The sequence below is a fragment of the Mustelus asterias genome, chromosome 16, assembly GCF_964213995.1.
Source record: "Mustelus asterias chromosome 16, sMusAst1.hap1.1, whole genome shotgun sequence".
NCBI classification, from domain to species: Eukaryota; Metazoa; Chordata; class Chondrichthyes; order Carcharhiniformes; family Triakidae; genus Mustelus; species Mustelus asterias.
In genome coordinates, this window is record NC_135816.1 from 90,391,295 (window position 1) to 90,413,741 (window position 22,447).

Sequence of the window (22,447 nt, forward strand, 5' to 3'; positions counted from 1 at the left end):
CAGGACTAATTGTTTTTTGTGTTTACTGTCCTACAGCATTTCAATTTATATCTGCAGGCAAAAAGGCACAAAATGCCTGGGAGTCTTCGCTGATCTGAGGCAGATTGGCGTTCCAAAAGGATCTCACTCCACAGGAGGAATATGCTTGGGACCTACTGGGTCTTCAAACCCAGTGTATGTGATGGAGGGGATTTTGGGCTTAGACAATATAGGACGAAATTCCAATTGATCGTTTATCCAAATAAGAGTGTTACTATGATGGGAAAATAATCAAGCTTTCTTCAACATTCGCAGATGCTATGTGACAGTACAGCAGAATGTGGCTGAGAGTCAGGCTGTCCCACATATACGTCCAGGCAATGTATGGGAAGCCAGTATGTCGCAGCAGTGCAGCACCGAAGCTGTAGCAGACGAAAGCAAAATCTTGCAGACTTGCGAGCTTTTGATACTGATGTTCAGGGAGATCAATTCGTTATGAAGAGGGAGGCCTGTGATGACACGGCTACTGCAATGGAGGGAGAACACCCATGATGTTCAGGAGGTGAGGAACCATCATTGTTGGCAGCGGAAGATTCCACACTTCCTGAACGTCGACGTCTTACAGTCAATGACTGTGAGGAATTTGTTATCCATGGAATGTGTGAGGTTGTAATGGGTTTGGCTGAACGTAATGACGCAAGTGGACGGAACCAAATTGCAGCCCTGAATGATGTCTCCCGCAGTTCCAAATAGCAAATGAGCTGCTGAGACATCATTACGAAAGTTCAGTGCAACGGAAGGAGCTGCTGAAACAGCAACATGAGTTCCTTCAACAGATAATAAATAAATTGGTGACACCTGGGGGCCACTCCTTCAGAGACAGTTGCCGCTGGGCAAGATGCAGTACCATCACGGATCCAGAAATATGCATCACCTGTTCGAGGAAGGACCCGAGGGTGCGGTACAAAGAATTAGAATCCCTGTCCTCTCCCTCCAACACTGCTGCATCTACCTCAACAACCCTCTCCCAGTATGCATGTTCCATTTTTAATTACTTATTCCGATTCGTTCATCGTTAATATTTCTGCCTTGTTTATTTAAATGATTCAATTATATTTATCATATTTGAATGTTGTGTTTTGATTTTTTAATTAATAATTTGTGCAATTCTGTTAAGTAGAATGGAAAATATTAACCAAATGACAAAAATGATTTTATATTTTGAAAGGTTTATCCCTGTTCAATTTAACTTAATATAACCACGTCACTTTTCAAATTTTTGCAACAAAATATATTTGATAACTTTAACACCATAAGCAACAAAATCTTTTTTCTACTTTAACACAACGTTTCCTGTCTTTCTGAAAACAAGGAGGCAAGTGGAATGGAGAGTTTGAAGAGAGGAATGGATGCAAGGAAGAGAAGGAAGGGGAGGGGAGTGCTTGAACATTTCAATTATACATTTAAAAATCTTATTCCCCAAAAGCGGAAGCTGCCAGGTGATCTCGAATTACCCTTTCGAAAGCTGGAGCTCGGGCTTATCCATCAGACACATTATTGCTCTCGTTCAGCTACTCCATTTCTGTTAGCAAGTCATCTTCGAAGTGAAGGCTCAGTCCATGGTAGATGATAAAGTTATGCAATGGATAACAACACTACAACAATCTTTTTGATTATCGCCAATGCATACTGTAACGTGCCCCCTGACCTGTCCAGACATGGAAAACGTGTCTTCAACAAAACAATTGTCCTCTCCACCATCTAACGTGTTGCTATATGAGCACGATTTTATTGTTTCTGAGGTTCATTGTTGGTTTTGCGGTATGGTGTCGTAAGCCATGTTCTCAGTGGGCATCCCTAATCACCCAATAGCCATCCTGTAATTCCAGGTATTATTGCCATGGTACGATGTAACATTGAGCTCTCAGGAACGAATGAGTCATGTTCACTTCCTGGGTTGTTTGCCTTTACAAAGGGGATCTTCATTTGCGCATCACACACCATCATCACATTTAAAGAAAGGAATCACTCCCTGTAGTTAAACGAAGCAGAGCCATGTTTTGGTGCATTGAATGTTACAGCTGTTCCATTAATACTCTAACTACCTTTGGAAAACCTATGTAATGCGATGGATCCTTCATTCATCTTCACAGGGAATTTGAGAAAAAATAATAAACTCGGAAGACGTAACATAAATTGCATTTGTTATCTGCTGAATGCAGGTCCTCACAGTAATCTGTGATTTGCTACAAATGTCACTGATGCCATGGTGCAAGAACCCAAATGCAAAACTTTTTTGTGCTGTTGTAAGTTTTATCCCTGCTGTAATGTGTGGCACTCGGACTATGGTTTCAGGTCTTCTTACTATATTTCACAAAGGCGTTCTGAAAGGGTTAAAAATCGTACAAGTTTAAAAATCACATAATCTGCAACTGAACGTCACTCACGCAAGGAATGCTATGTGCAAAGGATAGGCTTTGATTAAACTAAGTCTATATAAGTGTCAAGGACTATCTAATTAAATGATGGACAACTGCAGTTCGTATCTGTCCATCGCTATGAGGAATAATGGAATGGAAGTTTGAGATACCATTGGTCAGAAATACAGCTATCATTTCTTAACGATATAACATTCACAATTTTTAATTGGACTTTATACCCCTTTGTAGGCATGATGTAACCTTATCTAGGATTGGATGGAGATAGCTCCTATATGTCCATTGGCATATGCGAATTATGTATAATCGAAGCTGAACTTTAATTTCCTGTGTATTTCTGAGTTTTTCATTCTGAATGTTCTCAATGCCTTAATTACGGTTCTCCTTCTACATTAGAAAACATAGAAAAAAAACTACAGCACAAAAAAATACAGCTGTGGTTCAATAACTCATCTTGAAACCACTCTGTTACTTTGTTTGGCTACTTGGCTACTTGAACTATACATATATTTTAAATACAACAAAAAAAACATCGCAACAGCCCTCAACGGATTTGGTTACAGGGTGGGATTTCGCTGAGGCCTGCTGGGGACAGTAGTGAGTATGAATCGTCTGATTGATAAACTGAGTTGAGCTTTTGTAAACAACAGCGGCAGCTGATTTAACAAGTGAAATCCGAACTCAAAGTAAAGTGGAGCAGACAAGAAGAGTGAAAAGGTGATAGGGGGACCCTAAAGATTTTTTCTTTAATTGTCTGAGCGCGCAGTGGTCAACGAAAGCACGGACCACAGTGAAAGCCAGCAACATGGCCGCCGAATTTATTACTGAATAGGGAGCAAACGCAGTAAAACACTTGAAAAGTGTTCGTTAAAAACAAAGCTGAGAAAGATAAGCTCTCTCTTCAATCAATAAAATAGTTGTTATCTGAGTTAAAGGAAGGGTTGAATGACAGCTATATCTGGACATTCGTAGATTCGTTTGTTTTCGTTTTGAACTGAAGGTTTTTCCATATGGTGAGATGTTATGGGTGTTTAATTACAGGAATCTAGAACGTTAAGAACTGAACCACGAGAATGCTTACGGAATTCATTGTAACTTTAAAGTTTCTCTGGTTTAATGTTCTCTACATGATTTTGTGATCATACTTTGTGATTTACATCAAATAGACTAAGAAAGGAAGTGTAATTGATCGAGTTACTGTTCATAAGTTATGGACGTGGATTTATGTTACAATGGCCAGAAGCACGATTCCGGGTATTTTGAGAAACATGTGGGAACTTTAAACCGGATACAAACTCACACATTTGAGATTGAGATACTTTTAACTGTAATGGTTGATTAAAATTTGTGATATTTGAAATTATTATAGCAAATCCTATGTTGGATTGGTCGTGGGTTAAAACGTCTTGTCAGGCCGAAAGATGTACTGCTGACACAATTAGAACAAAGAAAAGGACTATTTTGAAACGAGACACTGGGGAAAGGGAGAGAGAGAATAATTCCTAGGCCATGGGTGATGGCGTAATGACGACCGTTTGTGAACATTAATCCATCTTTTTGAAACTCGCAGAAATTAACACTTGTCTGTTAACAACCGAAGATTTTGTTTTAATGCAGGAAATGGGACTTGCACAATTTTTAAGATTGAATTGTGAGATATGCTCAGACTAATTAAACCATTTTGTCCCAACCAGGATAGATCTTCGCATTTTTGTTTGCATTTAACTGCAAACAAAGCAAGATGTGCAATAGCTTCAAGACATTCGAGAATTTATTTGTAGACTTTCAATGTTGCAGAAACTATCAGCCTGAATCAAAATCTGGTCACAAGGGGAAGGCATCGAGTGAGATGCCTTAGAATGGGCGGCGGAGTTCGAGGTTGCATTCACCAGTATTGAACAACTTTTATCAACAGCACCGGCTTCACGGCTATTAGATAATGATGGGGATTATTACACTGCCATAGTGATCCAACAGCATTCTAGTTGGACTGCGTGGTGTGGGTGTTCAATGTGAATGAAGAGATCACGATGATGGAGTATGTGGTTCGAAACACAGAGCGCATATCGTTGTAAATTTTGAAAATGGGAATTTTGAAAACTGTATCAGATGCAAGGCGTGGTCAGTAAGAAAGCTTGCTCCTGCGAGCAAACGGGCAGTTTATTACAGTCAGGGACGTGGGAAATAAACCGATGGGGTAAATGAGCATGGAAGGAAAGGAAGATGTATGTGATGTGCAGATGAGATGTGAGGAAGTGGACAGGGTAATAGAAGAGCCATAATAAAGGAGCGGATAGTTGTACAGGATCGGATAGAAATAAAGTTGGGATTCATTTGATGGATAATGAGAACGAACATGATGATACAAAGTGTCACTTAAACCGATTCTAAGAGAGAAATAAATAGAATCACAGTTTAGGTTGTAGCTCTGGATGGAGGAACAATTTTTTTTTAAAAGAAGAATTAAATGGACAGTTGAAAGCTCACAGCACTGTTTTTTAATAAAATTTGGGACAATTCTGAAATATCAAAATGTGCGGGTAGCAAACTACCTTAAAATGATGCTATTTAAGACAAAGAATGAACAATCAAAAACGGTTAGTGCTGGAATCAAATAGAAAGGTTTAATTTCTGTTTTAAAGATGTTCAGAACCAAACTGAATAGTGAATACTGAATCCAACTGGAGAGGGGGCTATACTGGACCTAGTACTGGGGAATGAGCCCGGTCAGGTAAACAAAGTTGCAGTACGGGAACATGTGGCAAATAGTGACCACAATTCTGTAAACTTTAGGATAGTAATGGGTAAGGTGCTGAATTGGGGGAAGGCTAACTACAGCCGGATTAGGCAGGATTTGATGGCTGTTGATTGGGAGGGGCTGTTCGAGGATAAATCCACATCTGGCATGTGGGAGTCATTTAAGGAGCAGTTGATAGGACTGCAAGACAGGCATGTGCCTGTAAAGAGGAAGGATAGGAAAGGTAGGGTTCGGGAGCCGTGGATAACCAGTGAAATTGTGGGTCTAATCAAAAAGAAAAAAGAGGCGTACATGAGGTCCAGGCAGCTAAAAACAGATGGAGCACTGGAAGAATACAGAGAAAGTAGAAAATAACTCAAACAGGGAGTCAGAAGGTCAAAAAGGGGTCACGAAATGTCTTTGGCAGACAGGATTAAGGAGAATCCTAAGGCATTTTATACATACGTTAGGAACAAGAGGGTTGTTAGGGAAAGAATTGGACCTCTCAGGGACAAGGGAGGGGAATTATGCTTAGAACCAAAGGAAGTAGGTGAGATCCTAAACGAATACTTTGCATATGTATTCACAAAGGAGAGGGACATTTTGACTGGTAGTGTCTCAGAGAGATGTGTTAACCCGTTAGAAAAAATCTCAATTACAAGGGAGGAAGTGTTAGGTTTTTTAGGAAACATTAAGACAGACAAATCCCCAGGGCCGGATGGCATCTATCCTAGACTCCTCAGCGAGGCAAGAGATGCAGCTGCTGGGCCTCTAACAGAAATCTGTGTCTCTTCACTGGACACAGGTGAGTTCCCAGAGGATTGGAGGATAGCAAATGTGGTCCCGTTATTTAAGAAGGGTAGCAAGGATAACCCAGGTATTATAGGCCGGTGAGCTTCACGTCCATGGTAGGGAAGTTGTTGGAGAAAATTCTTAGAGATAGGATATATGCGCATTTAGAACTGAATAATCTCATTAGCGATAGACAGCATGGTTTTGTACGAGGGACGTCATGCCTCACAAATTTGGTTGAGTTTGTTGAGGCGGTGACAAAAACGATTGATGAGGGAAGGGCAATGGATGAAGTCTATATGGATTTTAGTAAAGCGTTTGACAAGGTCCCTCATGGCAGACTGGTGCAAAAGGTTAAATCTCACGGGATAAAAGGTGAGCTAGCTAGATGAGTGGAGAACTGGCTTAGCCATAGAAGACAGAGGGTAGCAGTGGAGGGTTCTTTTTTCGGTTGGAGGTCTGTGACTAGTGGTGTTCCGCAGGGCTCTGTACTGGGACCTCTGCTGTTTGTGATACATATAAATGATTTGGAGGAAGATGTAACTGGTGTGATCAGTAAGTTTGCAGACGACACGAAGATTGCTGGAGTTGTGGATAGTGATGAACATTGTCAGAGAATACAGCAGGATATAGATAGGCTGGAACATTGGGCGGAGAAATGGTAGATGGAATTTAATCCAGATAAATGCGAAGTGATGCATTTCGGTAGATCTAATGTAAAGGGGAGCTATACAATAAATGGCAGAATCATCAGGAGTATAGACACACAGAGGGACCTGGGTGTACAAGTCCACAGATCCTTAAAGGTGGCAGCACAGGTGGAGAGGGTGGTGAAGAAGGCATATGGCATGCTTGCCTTTATTGGACGGGGCATAGAATATAAAAGTTAGCATATGATGCTGCAGCTGTATGGAACGATAGTTAGGCCACATTTGGAATTCTGCATCCAGTTCTGGTCGCCACATTACCAGAAGGACGTGGAGGCTTTGGAGAGAGTACAGAGAAGGTTTACCAGGATGTTGCCTGGTATGGAGGGTCTCAGCTATGAGGAGAGATTAGGTAAACTGGGGTTGTTCTCCCTGGAAAGACGGAGGATGAGGGGCAACCTAATAGAGGTGCATAAAATTATGCAGGGCATAGATAGAGTGAACAGTGGGAAGCTTTTTCCCAGGTCGGAGGTGATGAACACAAGGGGTCACGGGTTCAAGGTGAGGGGGGCAAGGTTCAACACAGATGTCAGGGGGAGGTATTTTCCACAGAGGGTGGTGGGGGCCTCGAATGCACTGCCAAGCAAGCTGATTGCAGCGGACACGCTGGGAATGTTTAAGACTTATCTCGATAACCGCATGAACAGACTGGGAATAGAGGGATACAAAAAAATGGTCTTGTGGGGCACATGAACGGCGCAGCTTGGAGGGCTGAAGGGCCTGTTCCTGTGCTGTATTGTTCTTTGTTCTTTGTTCTTTGAATAGAATAAAGTAATTGAGAAGATGGAGTCCGGAATTTAAAGAACAGAAGGGAATTGGGATATTTCAATTCTTTGGAATATTTTGTCTTGGCACTGATGTATATTCTAATGAAGGGAAAATATAATTGGGCTAGCAAGCTGATAGATTTCGCTTGGTGATACCTGTGTTTTTGTTATGTTTTTAAGAGTCCAGAATTTAATACCCTGACCACCACGTGAGGCGTATGGCACATATGTGGATAGATGGACAAAGACATCAATAACTTTTGATATGATCGCCTGAGAGTCAAGGTGTTAACACGATGTTGAGATATTGCATAAGTGTGCAGTTCGTTCATTGCAAAGTAACAATTTTGTAGGGTATCAGTCCAAATTGGATCCATTTAAGGGTTTGGAAGTGCTGCAATTATACATTTAGGAGCAGGTCTCAGCCATTCACAGTACTTTACAAACAACAATGGAACGAAATTGTTAATGGGATCAGTAGAGTCAGACAGCACCGTTGAATGTTCGAGGCACTTACACATACTCCATAGAGAAACTGAGTGCGAAACAATTGGGGCAGAATTAAACATATCAGTACCTATAAAAAAGGTAAAATTAAAATGAAAGTGTAAATAATTTGGATTGGGACAAATTCTGGATGAAGTAGTAAATAAACCTGGTAAGGAATATTCTTAAGATGCAAACTGATGAATGGAGAGTTGTGGAATATTATAAGTTTATGCATAATGTTATTTTGAATGATATTGAGTGAGGTGACGTGCAAGTGGGAAGTGTCGGGCAGGAAGGAGCATCAATCTAAACATTCACGAATACTATAAGGGGAAAACAAGGTGATGGAAAACATAGAAACATCGACATAGAAACATAGAAGATAGGAGCAGGAGGGGGCCATTTAGCCCGTCGAGCCTACTCCACCCTTCATCACGATCACGGCTGACCATCCAACTCAATAGCGTATTCCTGCTTTCTCCCCATTACCTTTGATTACATTCGCCCCAAGTGCTATATCCAGCTGCCTCGTGAATAGATTCAATATTTTGGTATCGACTATGTTCTTTGGTAATGAATTCCACAAGCTCACTATTCTTTGAGTGAAAAAATATCTCCTCATCTCCGTCCTCAATGGTCTATTCCGAATCCTCTGGCTGTGAGCCCTGGTTCTGCACTCCCCCACCATCGGGAAAATCCTCCTTTAATCTCATCTGTCTGGTCTTGATAGAATTTCATAAGTCTTTAAGAGATCCTCCCTCATTCGTCTAAATTCTATCGAAAACAATCCTAGCTTCGTCAATCTCTTCTCATAGATCAGTCCCGCCATCCCTGGAATCAGCCTCGTAAACCACCGCTGCACTCCCTCGAAATCAAGAATATCCCTCCTCTGAAAACGAGACCAAAACTGCACACAATATTCTCGGTGTGATCTCACAAAGGCCCTATATAATTGCAACAACATATCCATGCCCCTGTACTCGAAATCTCGCGCAATGAAGGCCAATATTACATTTGCCTTCTTTACTGCTGGCTGCAACTGCATGTTTACCTTCAGCGATTGATGCACGAGGACACCAGGTCGCGCTGCACACTCCCCTCTCCCAATTCACTGCCATTCAGGTACTAATCTGCCTTTTTGTTTTCGCTTCCAAAGTCAATCACCTCACATTTATCCAAATCATACTGCATCTGCCATTGATTTTGCCACTCACCCATCCTGTCCAGATCGTGTTGAAAGATCTCTGCATCCTCGTCACGGTTCACCCTTCCACCAACTTGGTATCATCTGTAAACATTGCAATGTTATATTATGTTCCCTCATCCAAATCATTAATATATATTGCGACTAGTTTGGGTCCCAGCACCGATCCCTGTGGCGGTCCACTAGTTACTGTCTGCCAATTTGAAAAAGACCCATTAATTTATATTGCTTATGTCCTCTCTGCCAACCATTCATCTCAATCCACTTCCCCGAATCCTATGCGCTTTAATTTTGCACGATAATCTCTTATGTGGGACTTTGTCAAATGCTTTCTGAAAGACCAAAGATAACACATCGACTGGCTCCACCTTGTCAACTCTACTGGTTACAACTTCAAAGAATTCCAACAGATTTGTCAACCATGATTTCAACTTCACAAATCCATGCTGACTCTGTCTCATCCTACCACTGCTTCCTAAATGCTCCGCTATGATATGCTTGATAATGGATTCGAGAATTTTTCTCATGACCGATGTTAGGCTTACCAGTGTATCATTCCCTGTTTTCCCTCTTCCTCCATTTTGAATATTGGCGTGACATTAACTACCTTCCAATCAACAAGAACTGTTCCAGACTATAGAATCCTGGAAGGTGGCCAGCAATGCATCCACTATTTTTAGAGCCAATTCCTTAAGTACTGTGGCATGTTGATTATCTGGCCCTTTCATCCCATAAGTGTTTCCAGCACCATTTCTCTACGAATATTGATCTCCCTCAGTTCTTCCTTCTCTGTAAATCTTGCATTCGCCATCATTTCTGGTGTCTGATTTGTTCCTCTTTTGTGAAGACAGAAACAAAGTATGTATTCAGCTGCTCAGCCATTTCTTTGTCCCCTATTATACATTCCCCCTTTTCTTTCTGCAGGGTACATACATTTATCTTCACCAACCTTTTTCGCTTCACGTATCTACAAGAACTCTTAGTCTTTATATTCCCTGCAAGTTTTCTTTTGTTCTATATTTTCCCCTTCTTAATCAATCCCTTGGTCCTTATTTGCTGAATTCTAAACTGCTCGCAATCCTGAGACAAATTATGCACCTTGGCCAATCTGTATGATTCTTCTTAGATCGGATACTCTCTCTAATTTCCTTTGATGGCCATGGATTGGCCCTCTTACCCAATTCATTTTTCTGCCAGACAGAATAAATAGTTGCTTCAGTTCCTTCATGTGTTGCGTAAATGTTTGACATTGCCTATTCAGTGTCATCCATTTAAGTTATTCTACACAATTTATCAAGGCCAACTCACGCCTCACATCTTCAGAGTTTCATTGAAACATAGAACATAGAAACATAGAAAACTACAGCACAAAACAGGCCCTTCAGCCCCACAAGTTGTGCCAAACATATCCCTACCTTTTAGGCCTACCTATAACCCTCCATCCTATTAAGTCCCATGCACTCATCCAGGAGTCTCTTAAAAGACCCTATTGAGTTTGCCTCCACCACCACTGACGGCTGCCAATTCCACTCGCCCACCACACTCTGTGTGAAAACTTCCCCCTAACATTTCCCCTGTACCTACCCCCCCCCTCCCCCCAGCACCTTAAACCTGTATCCTCTCGTAGGAGCCATTTCCACCCTGGGAAAAAGTCTCTGAGAGTCCAGCTGATCTATGCCTTTCAACATCTTATATACCTCTATTAGGTCTCCTCTCATCCTACGTCTCTCCAAGGAGAAAAGACCGAGCTCCCTCAGCCTATCCTCATAAGGTATGCCACTCAATCCAGGCAACATCCTTGTAAATCGCCTCTGCACCCTTTCAATCTTTTCTACATCCTTCCTGTAATGAGGCGACCAGAACTGAGCACAGTACTCCAAGTAGAGTCTGACGAGGGTCTTATTTAGCTGGGGCAGTTATTAAGATATAGCACCCTAGTATCCGAATCAACTACTTCACTCTCCATCTTGATAAAAAATTCTATCATTTTATGGCCGCTCATCCTCAAGCGATCTCACACAGTTAGATTGGCAATGATTTCCTTCTCATTACAGAGTACCCAGTCTAAGATGGCCTGCTCTATAGTTGCTTCCTCCATATATTGGTGAAGAAAGCCATCTCATATGTACTCCAGTAATTCCTCCTCTACGGCAGTGCGGCTAATTTGATTTGCCCAATCTATGTGCAGATTAAAATCACCCATGATCACCAATATTCCCTTATCACTTGCATATCCAATTGCGTGTTTAATGGCATTCCCAACATCACCATTACAGTTTGGGGGTCAAGAATGCCACCCACAAAACCTTTTTGCTCCTTGGTAGTTCTCAACTCTACCCATGCAGACTGCAAATTGTCAGAGCTCATATCTTTTCTCATTATTGTGTTAACTTCCTCTTTAACCAGCAATGCGATTCCACCACATTGCTCTTTATGCCTGTCCTTCCTACATACTGAATACCCTGGGAGATTTAGTTCCCATCCCTGGTCAATCGGCAACCATGACTCCATAATCTCAAATACATTTAAGCGTTTCCATTTATCTGCAAGATTAATTCATGATCTTTATTGCAAATGCTCTGTGCATTAAGGCGTTGAGCAAAGGCAAATATTTAAATTTTTTTGTCTTGCTCCCAATATTTTTCTCTATAACCCTGTTTGAATTTTTTCCTTGGTTTCTCTGTCTATTACTTTTATTACTCCTTTTATTTACCTTTTGTTTTCGTCCTTGGTCCCTCCTTCTCTGAATCTTTTCTTGGTTCCCCATCCCCCTGACATATTAGCTTAAATGTTTAAATTAGTTTAAGCCCTTTCCAACCGCTCAAACAAACAGTCCCCCTCGGACATTAGTCCCAGTCCTGCCCAGGTGTAACCCGTCCAATGTGTACAATTCCTAACTCCCCCAGAACCGGTTCCAATGCCCCAGGAAATTGGAACTCTCTCTCTGACACCATCTCTTCAGCCATGTATTAATCCGATGCATCCTATAATTTCTACTGTGACTAGCCTGTGGCACCAGTAGTAATCCTGAGATCACTAAAGTTGAGACCAGAGCGTAGTGGTCTCCAACCGCGTGGCATGGACAGTAGAAGTTAATTATGATATGTGACATGTGCGCAATTGTAAATACAAAGACAGGAAGTCGGTAGAAACATAACACTCTGTTAAAAATGTATCAGGACTCTGACAGACCTGACGACCACCCGACTGGTGGGGACAAGCATTCATATTTTCATAGGTTCCTATTACTCTGATGTCTATGCTGGAATCAGGTACGTCAGCTACCCATCTGTGGAACAAGACAGTAGATAAAGAAACCCAACATCTGGATATTGGATCAAGTGACCCAATCAGTCATCATGCCAGCCCGAATCATTGAGCCAGATTGTGGATCGTCTGAGAAAGGATGGGACAGTAGTATGGGAACCTGGTACAATAGTCTCCCCAGGGCGAGGATTCCAGAGGGAAGTGAATGGGGAAGCCTTTTCATAACATCCCCTGGGATGGGACTCAAAGATGAAAAATGCTCAGTGGACAAATTGGGTCTTGAAAGTATTCAAATATTGGATTTGTGGAAATATTGTTTCAATGTCATTGACTCTGTCCTTGAGGGCCAGTATTCCAAGAACTACGTAAACATGTAACATGAAAGATTTGATTGTAGAGATATTAGAAGTTACCATCTTAATACCTGTGGATATCAAAAACTTACCCAATGTCCATACGTGGTCGAAGCTCCCCCAGATAGGTTTGTAAGGATTGGGAAATGTAAATTGTACTATATTATGCAACAATGGTGTCTCGGGGGCAAAACCTACAATCTTCCAGGCCTATTAACAGTATTAAATTCAATATGATACGGCCATCCTAAAAAGTTAAAGTTTATTTATTAGTCACAAGTAAGGCTTACATTAACACTGCAATGAATTTACTGTGAAATTCCCCGAGTCGTCACAATCCGGCGCCTGTTTGGTTCAATGCACGGAAGTAGCATGTCTTTCAGACTATGGGAGCAAACTGGAGCACCTGGAGGAAACCTACGCAGACACGGGGAAATGGTGCAAACTCCACACAGACAGTGACCCAAGGCGGGAGTTAAACCTGGGATCCTGGCGCTGTGAGGCAAGAGTGCGAACTACTCTGCCACTGTGCCGCCCCATTTAATGCCACTAAATGGAGGGAGGTCCAAATGCAGAGAATCATTGATGATAATAACATAATCTCTCCTGAATCACGGGTACGAGATCAAATGAATTACCTGGAGATATCGGTGGATTGTTTGGGAGTGCAAACTTGCTGGTTAATTTCTACAATTGTCTGATGAAATTCGTTCTGGGTTGCCACGGAAATTGGAAAGGGAATACAGTGTGGAGCCTATGGAACCGATTATGCACTCACAGCTGGATACCTACAGTGTGATTGACTCCTAGAAACATTTAGTCGTGTAGCCAATGGAATGATCAATACCACTGAGGCTCAAGTCAAAGGGTGGGCATGCGACAATCGTGCCAGAGATCTGATAGACGAGTTTGAAATTTGGAACAATTCCCAGATATTTATTTAGCTTCCTGTACAAGTTAAACTTTACTAACATTCATCGGGAGGGACATGAATTAACAAGTCATCCGACCAAGTGGAGGTCCAGTGAAGGGGGCTATAAAATTCATTATGGTGGTAACATAGGGAAGTACAATCAATGATACCGTTAAGTATAGCTACAGAATGGAAAAATTAGAAGGAGACGGCTGGGTTCACCGAATCTGATCTAAGGATGTGTGACTCATAAGGAGCAAGACAGAATGCTGTTCAGGTTTAAAGCATTACACAATAAGTGCTTGTCGGACCCTCGAGCTGTCTTGCAACACCAGCAAGATAATCACTGTTATTTTACCATTGAAAGAAACATTTAAAGCAATGCAGGTGGGACCTACACAGTGATACACAATCACCACAGAGACAGATAATATTGGCGGTTTACTTTGTGAAAGTAATCGCTGATATTGTCTGCAATTAATCGAATCATTGACTGTGGAATAACATAGAACATAGATAATTACAGCGCAGTACAGGCCCTTCGGCCCTCGATGTTGTGCCGACCTGTGAAAACAATCTAAAGCCTATCTAACCTCCACTATTCTAATAGTATCCTTATGTTTACCCAATGACCATTTAAATGCCCTTAATGTTGGCGAGTCCACTACTGCTGCAGGCAGGGCATTCCACGCCCTTACCACTCTCTGAGTGAAGAACTTACCTCTGACATCTGTCCTATATCTATCACCCCTCAATTTAAAGCTATGTCCCCGCGTGCTAGCTATCACCATCCGAGGAAAAAGGTTCTCACTATCCACCCTATCTAATCCTCTGATCATCTTGTATGCCTCTATTCAGTCACCTCTTGACCTTCTTCTCTCGAACGAAAACAACCTCAAATCCCTCAGCCTTTCCTCATAAGACCTTCCCACCATACCAGGCAACATCCTAGTAAGTCTCCTCTGCACCCTTTCCAATGCATCCTCATCCTTCCTATAATGCGGTGACCAGAACTGTACGCAATACTCCAAGTGCGGCTGCACCAGAGTTTTGTACAGCTGCAACATGACCGCCTGGCTCCGAAACTCAATCCCACTACCAATAAAAGCTAACAGTCTTCTTCTTAACAACCCTATCAACCTGGGTGCCAGCTTTCAGGCATCTATGCAGCTGGGCACCGAGATCTCTCTGTTCAGCCACACTACCAAGTCTCTTACCATTAGCCCAGTACTCTGTAATCATGTTACTCCTTCCAAAGTGAATCACCTCACACTTTTGCGCATTGAACTCCATTTGCCACCTCTCAGCCCAGCACTGCAGCTTATCTATGTCCCTCTGTAACCTGAAACAACCTTCTGCACTGTCCACAACTCCACTGACCTTAGTGTCATCCGCAAATTTACAAATCCATCCTTCTACACCCTCATCCAGGTCATTTATAATAATGACAAACAGCAGTGGCCCCAAAACAGATCCTTGCGGTACACCACTAGTAACTGAAGGGTTACACTTGACGAAAAAAAAACATCAGGATAGAGTTTGGTGCCTGGTGGGATGACATATTACACACTGACGAGACACTGGAGAAAGTGCTCAGACAGGCCATACGAGAAGATATGGAAATCACCCATGAATGAGTCTTCAAAAAAAACAGACCCATGAGTGACGTTTCAAGTTAACCTAACCAGCCAGATTTGCACCAGACTGGAAGTGTCGGGAACACATCACTCATGGGACAGATATGTTCCAGGATCGGCATGGAACAGCCAAAGCAATTGATGGGAAATAATCAGGATGGGGATGACTGTAGCCAAGGGGTGGTAATATTATGGGCCACCATAATGTGTTGTTATTGAAGAAAATCGGTTGAACAGCCGGCGCTGGCAATACCTTGCTATGTTGCTACGGCTCCCTGCAAGGAAGAAGTGGAGAAAGTCAGAAGCTGAAACTTACAGCAACGTCCTTTAGGAAACCCCCAACATCTGGACGACAGGCCTGCTAAAGGATCCATAGAGGTATTCTCAACATCCTATTGGCCTTTTTGGTTGTCAGCTAATGACAAAGGGGGAAACTGAACAGGATTATTACCTATATTAAAAATTATGGAGGAAAGTAGTAGTCACAATAATAACTGTGTTCAGTGGAACGGTTAACAGGGACAAATCACAAAGCTCACACAATGTTTAACTATAGGATAGTAGGCAACAACTTTCAGACACCTGACCTTCAGATAAGGAATAGAAAACTACTATTCTGGGAGAAGGACTTTAATTCATGCACTGAACAAGGGAGTGATTCATGTTCTAATAACTAGACACTGTTGGAATATCGGAGGACAGTTGAAAACAATACTCAATTGAAGGAAGTAAAAACCTCACGTCAATTGAATATTATAACTTAGCAAATTTAAGGTCACTGTCATTGGCTTTAAAAACTATACCTTGAAATGTTGTACCCTTTTATGATTGGATGGAGATAACTTCTATTATTTTGATTGATATATGATAATTACCTGCAATCGAAGCTGAGACTTCAATTTCCTTTGCATTTCTGTTTTATTCTCTCTGAATGCCCTGAATGGACATTCGGGGTTCTGTAGCTAGCTATCGTTAATTAAAATCATCTTGAAACCATCTGTTACTTTTTTGGCTACTTGAGGAGAACGACAGTTTTTAAATACAACAAGAAAACTGTTGTAACAGCCCCTAACAATCATAGAACCCCAACAGTGCAAAACCAATCCCCCTGACAGAGACTAAGGGGCAGTTTGTGATGGCAAATTAACCTAACCGACACTGTGTGGGAGGAAACCGGAGTGCTCAGAGGAAACCAATGAAATAGGCAAGTTGCAAAAAGGTTTCGGTTTTGGGCAGAATGGATTTCAGTAGAATAAGGCAGGATCTGGCCAAGGACGTCTGGGAACAGCTACTAATGGGGTACCTACAGAAGAACAGTTGAGGGCGAGGAGAGCGGATGGGGCATCCAAAAAGGAAATGGGGATGGTGCAAGCCCAGCGTGTTCCCTCTAGGGTAATAGGGCGGATCAGCAAGCTCACAGAACAATGGAGGGCCAGAAATATTCAGAATACAATGAAAAGAAAAATAAAGGTTTTTCAAAAGTACAAGGGAAGCAGATCAGTGGAGGCATCAGTGAGTTATAGAAAGTGAAGTGTGGAACTTAAGAAATCAATCAGGAAAACAAAGAGTGAATATGAGAAATCTCTGGCTAGTAAAAGTAGGAAAAATCTCAAGATATTCTATAAGATATCAATGGGAAGAAGATGACCAGAGAAAGAGTACGGCCAACTAGGGACCAAAGGAGAAATCTGTGGGTGGAGCCAGAAGACATTGATAGAGCGTTTGATGAACATTTGGCATCCGTCTTCACCCAAGTGAATGAGGACAAAAGTATGAAATTCAGGGAGTAAGAATGTGAGGTTCTTGAGCAAATTGACATAGCGAAGAAAAGGTTTTGACAGCCTTAAAAGTGGACCAGCCTCTAGGTACAGTATGCCCTAGGCTACTGTAGGAGGCAAGGGAGGAGATTGCACAGGCTCTGGCCCACATTTCCTATTCCGCGCTGGCCACGGGGAAGGTGCCAGATGCCTGGTGAACAGTTAATATGGGTCTGATATTTAGCAATAATTTTAAAGATAAACCAGGGAACAACAGACCAATGAGTCTCACATCAGTGCTCAGGAAAATATTGAAGAATCTTCTGAAGAAGACCATCTATCTCCACTTTAGGAGACAAGGCTAGATCAGTGACAGTCAGCAGGGCTTCGTCAGAGTGAGATCATGTGTAACAGATTTGACTGTTATTTGAGGAGATGACCAGGTGTTTAAATGAGGATAGTGCAGTCGATGTAGATTATATGGATTTCAGCAAAGCCTTTGACAATGTCCGACATGAGAGACGTATATAAAAAAAAATAGACGTCGGTAACAGGGTAATTTGTTAAAATTGGATTCAAAATTGGCTCAGTTGTCGGAGACAGTGGGTGATGATAGAAGGCTGCTGTAATGACTGGAAGCCAGTGTCAAGTTGTGTGCCACAGTGATCTGTGTTTGGTCCCCTATTATTTGTCATTCATATAAACGGCATGGATGAATAGGTGGAGGGTAGGATTAATAATTTTGCGGGTGACACAGAAAATGGCTGGGCAGTTAACAGTGAGGCTGTGTGTCTCAGGAGATATAGCTGGAATGGTCAAATGGGCAGATAAGTGACAGATTAAATTTAACCCTGGAAAGAGTGAGGAGATATGCTTTGGAAGGAGGAATTTGACAAGGAAGTATTCAATGAATGGCAGGACACTAGTAAGCTCTGTGGAACAACGGGAACTTGCATATTTGTCCTCTGATCTCTGAAGGTGAAAGGACATGTTAGTACGGTAATGAAAAAAGGCATATGGGACACTTGCATTTATCAATCGAGACATCGATTACAAAAGCAGAGAAGTCATAGAAATCATAGAAACCCGACAGTACAGAAAGAGGCCATTCGGCCCATCAAGTCTGCACCGACCACAATCCCACCCAGGCCCTACCCCCATATCCCTACATATTTTAGCCACTAATCTCTCAACCTACACATCTCAGGACACTAAGGGGCAATTTAAGCATGGCCAATCAACCTAACCCGCACATCTTTGGAATGTGACATTAGGGTCGCATTAGAGTTGCATAGAACATTGGTGAAGCCGCAGCTAGAAAACTGTGTGCAGTTCTGGTCGCCACGTTGCAGGAAGGATGTGACTGCACTGGAGGGGCTGCAGAGGAGAGTCGCTGGGTTCTTGCCTAGGATGGAAATTTTAAATTATGAAGAGGGATTGAGTAGGCTTGGGTTGTTTTCGTTGAGCAGAGAAGACTGAGGGGCGACCTAATCGAGGTGTACAAGATTATGAGGGACATGGACACAATGGATAAGGAGCAGCTGTCCCCTTAAGTTGCAGGGTGAGTCACGAGGGGGTATAAGTTCAAATTGAGTGGTAGGAGAGTTAGGGGAACGTGAGGAGAAGCCTTTTTCCCAGAGGGTGGTGATGGTCTGGACTGCAGTGCATGGGAGGGTGGTCGAGGCGGGTTGCCTCACATCCTTGAAAACGTATTGGATCAATACTTTGTACATCATTAATTCAAGGTTATGGGCAAAGTGCTATTCGGTGGGATAACATGGGAGTTTGCGTGTTTCTAATGTGTCAGTGCAGACACAATGAGCCAAATTGCCGCACCTGACCACTATGATTCTATGAAACCCACACAGACACAGGGGGCATGTGCAAACTCCATACAGTCATTCCAGGCTGAAATTGCTCGGGTCCTGGCTGACATTGGTCGGGTACTGACTGACATTGCTCAGGTCCCCGCGCTGTGATGCATGATCACCTCAAGTGTAGGTGTCACAGAATAATTACTACTGAAGCAACCTGGTTACCTGTACTAGGGGAGCACGATGGCAATTAAAATAAGCAAAATGCTGTGGATCCCTGTATCTGAAACAAAAATAGGAAACTCTACAAAAATTCAGAGTATCTGCGAGCATCCAACAGGAGAGCAAAATAATTAACGTTTCTGGCCATGGACTCTGCTTCATAGCTGAAAGTCGGGAGAATGTAGGGGATGAAACAAAAAAGTAGCAATTTTAAGAAGAAAGGAGAGATGGCCTGATGTGAGGGGGTGTTTTCCATTGAGACAATGCATGTGTGGACTTTTCAAAAATAAGAAAGAAATGATTTTAAGATGGATAAGACCGGCCAATATCTGAAGTCAATGAACTCAGCGTTGAGTCCCGAGGTCTACTCTGTGGTGAACTGGAAGGTGAGATGCTGCGCCAAGATTCATTGGAAAATTGAAGTAGGCTAAGGACATGTGGGCGTGAAAGCAAGATCTGCATTAAAATGTCAAGTAATAGGAAGTTTGTGGTCATTATTTTGGACTGAGCGAAGGTGTTCCACACAACGGTCAGCCAATCTGCATTTCGTTTTTCCAATATGGAGGAGACTGCATTGGGAGCAACAAATACAATAAAACAAATTGAAGGAAGTGCCATTGAAACGCTGCTTAACCTGAAGAGATACTGGGGGCCTTGAATCGAGAAGAGGTAAAGGGGTGAGTATCCACCTTTTGCAATTCCAAGGGAAGGTGCGGTAGAAAAGGGATGGAGAGTTGCGTGTGATGGAGATTTTGACCGCAGGGGGCAGTCCAACCGGAATTTTGAGTGCGGAGGAGCAGGCGGGAAAGTGAGGGGAAGACACTCTTAGTTATGGAATGGTGCTGGAATTGGCGGAAATAGCAGAAGATGATCCTTTGAATCCAAAGTTGAAGAGTGGAAAGTGAGGACAAAGGGGGCACTATCATGGTTCTGTGAGGGAGGGGAAGGAGTGAGGGTCGATTTGCAGGAGATGGCTCGAACCTGGTTGAGTTGCCTGAGTACGCCAGGAGGTGGGTAGGGTGGTGGGGGGTGGGGGGTGGGGGCGCTCGCTTACAGGAAAAAGCAGACGTCAGAAGCACCATTTTCGAATGTGTCGTCATGAGAGCAGACGATATGGAGTTGGAGGAACTGGCAGACTAGAATGGAATCGTTGTCGGAGCGGGATGTGAGGAGCTGCAGTCCAAGTAGCTGTACAATCGCAACAAATGCTAGTTCATGCTGCCACTAGTTGCAGAGGACTATTGTCGTCTTAAGGGATGTGTAGCACTCACTGGTATCAGAAGGGCACAGTCACTACTGGTGTACATATAGGACTATCAGAAATCCTGGAAAAACATGCTCCAATGTAGTGTAAGTAACTTGTGGCACTAGCATCATAGGATGATCAACATTCCTACCATAACTCTTTGGTGCCATTAGGAGAAAAGAAATACAATGTTTCTTTATTATACAGGAGCGTGTCCTTCACAGTCGTGCAAGTTTTATTCTGCTGCCTTGTCTAGAGAAGTTGGGGTAATAGAATTGAGTCAAGAGCCGGTGAGCGACCTTTAGTTGTAAATAAACTAAGCCCACTCTGCCTCTGGGAATACTGGGAGATTTCTAATTGTAATTCTCGGAGTTGGCAACATAGATCATAGAACAGTACAGCACAGAACAGGTCCTTCGGCCCACGATGTTGTGCCGAGCTTTGTCTGAAACCCAGATCAAGCTATTTCCTCCCTATCATCCCGAAGTACTCCATGTGCCTATTCAATAGCTTCTTAAATGTTCCTAAAGTTTCTGACTCCACTATCTCTGCAGGCAGTCCATTCCACACCCCAACCACTCTCTGAGTAAAAAACCTACCTCGGACATCCTTCCTATATCTCCCACCATGAACCCTATAGTTATGCCCCCTCGTTACCGCTCCATTCACCCGAGGAAATAGTCTTTGAAAAATTACAATTTTTGATGCACTCAAGAGTGGACCACTCTCTATAGCACAATTTACAGTTTATAACATTTTTTAATTTTCATGTTGAAATGCCTCATGAGGTATGTCACCAAATATTCTGAAAAAAGTATATTTTTTGCTAAAAAGTGCAATTTTAACAGTGCAATGGAAAGGTTCGCTTCCTCCATTAATCTAACACAAGGTAAATAAATAGGAATGCTCCGTGATTTGTTCTAATGCGCAATAAAATTGATAACTTTTTCTCTTAATCTAACACAAGCCAAATAAAAAGCAACTGCTCATTCTTTATGATTTTTCGAATATCCAATAAAGAAAAACATTGTCCTCTTAATCTAACACAACAAACAAAATAAACTTATTTACGTGCATTTGTTAAATGACTGTAAGTAATGCCAATGATGAAACCCCATGGTTGACTGCCTCGGGGAATGATGGGTGTATAAAAATATTATGCCTTCCAATGTTTCATTGGCATATCATTTAGAGTTTAAAAGTATCTACGTTATTCTTCCATTCTTAAAAGATGGGAAAACCTGTTATTCTGTTGATAAAAGAGATTTACTACCCAATTCTAGCAGCTATTGGTATCCCTGGTAAGCTATTGCAACTTGTTTGTTTATAAGCAGTTTCAACTGTCTCTATTTTCTTATAGCCTGTTGGATATGAGAATTTTTAGATGTTAATCAGACGCAGGGACACTATTTATCTTTTTTCTTTCAGGAAACCTGATGACTATTGTGATTCTTTGCCGAGGCAAATGTGGCCTTTCCAAATGCATCTCTACAATCATGCTGGCTATGGCAACAGCAGATCTACTGGTCCTGATTATCAATGTAATGTTATATCATATTTTTAGTTATAATTTTGCATTTTCATTTCTGCACCACACTCCCGTATGTAAATCCGTCCTTTACATGACAGCTGTTGCGCTTGATTTGTCTATTGGATTTACAGTCTTCTTCACATTTGACCGATTTGCAGTTATTTGCTGCCAGAAGTTCAAAGTAAAGCATTGCACCGAGAGATCTGCAGCTGTGGTTATAGCATTTTTCTCTGTCCTGATCTTTTTCAAGCATGTCCCATTTTTCTTCGGATATGAATATCATCAGATAATTATGAACCTGCAGTGGGGTTGCCAGCCAAATGTAGCTTTTTTTTCCTCACCCTTCGGTGCGGCGTTTTTCTGGTTTCACGCTGCTTGGGTACTTTGGCTTCCTTTCACTTTAATTGTCTTGTTGAATTGTTTGACGATCAGACGAATTATAGTGGCAAGCAGAGCCCGGAGGAAACTCCGGTCCCACACAACTGAGAAACAGTCTGATCCAGAGATGGAGAAGCGAAGGAAATCCATCATCTTACTCTTCACTGTGTCAGGCAGTTTTTTACTGCTTTGGTTGCCGGTTGTTATTGGTGTTAT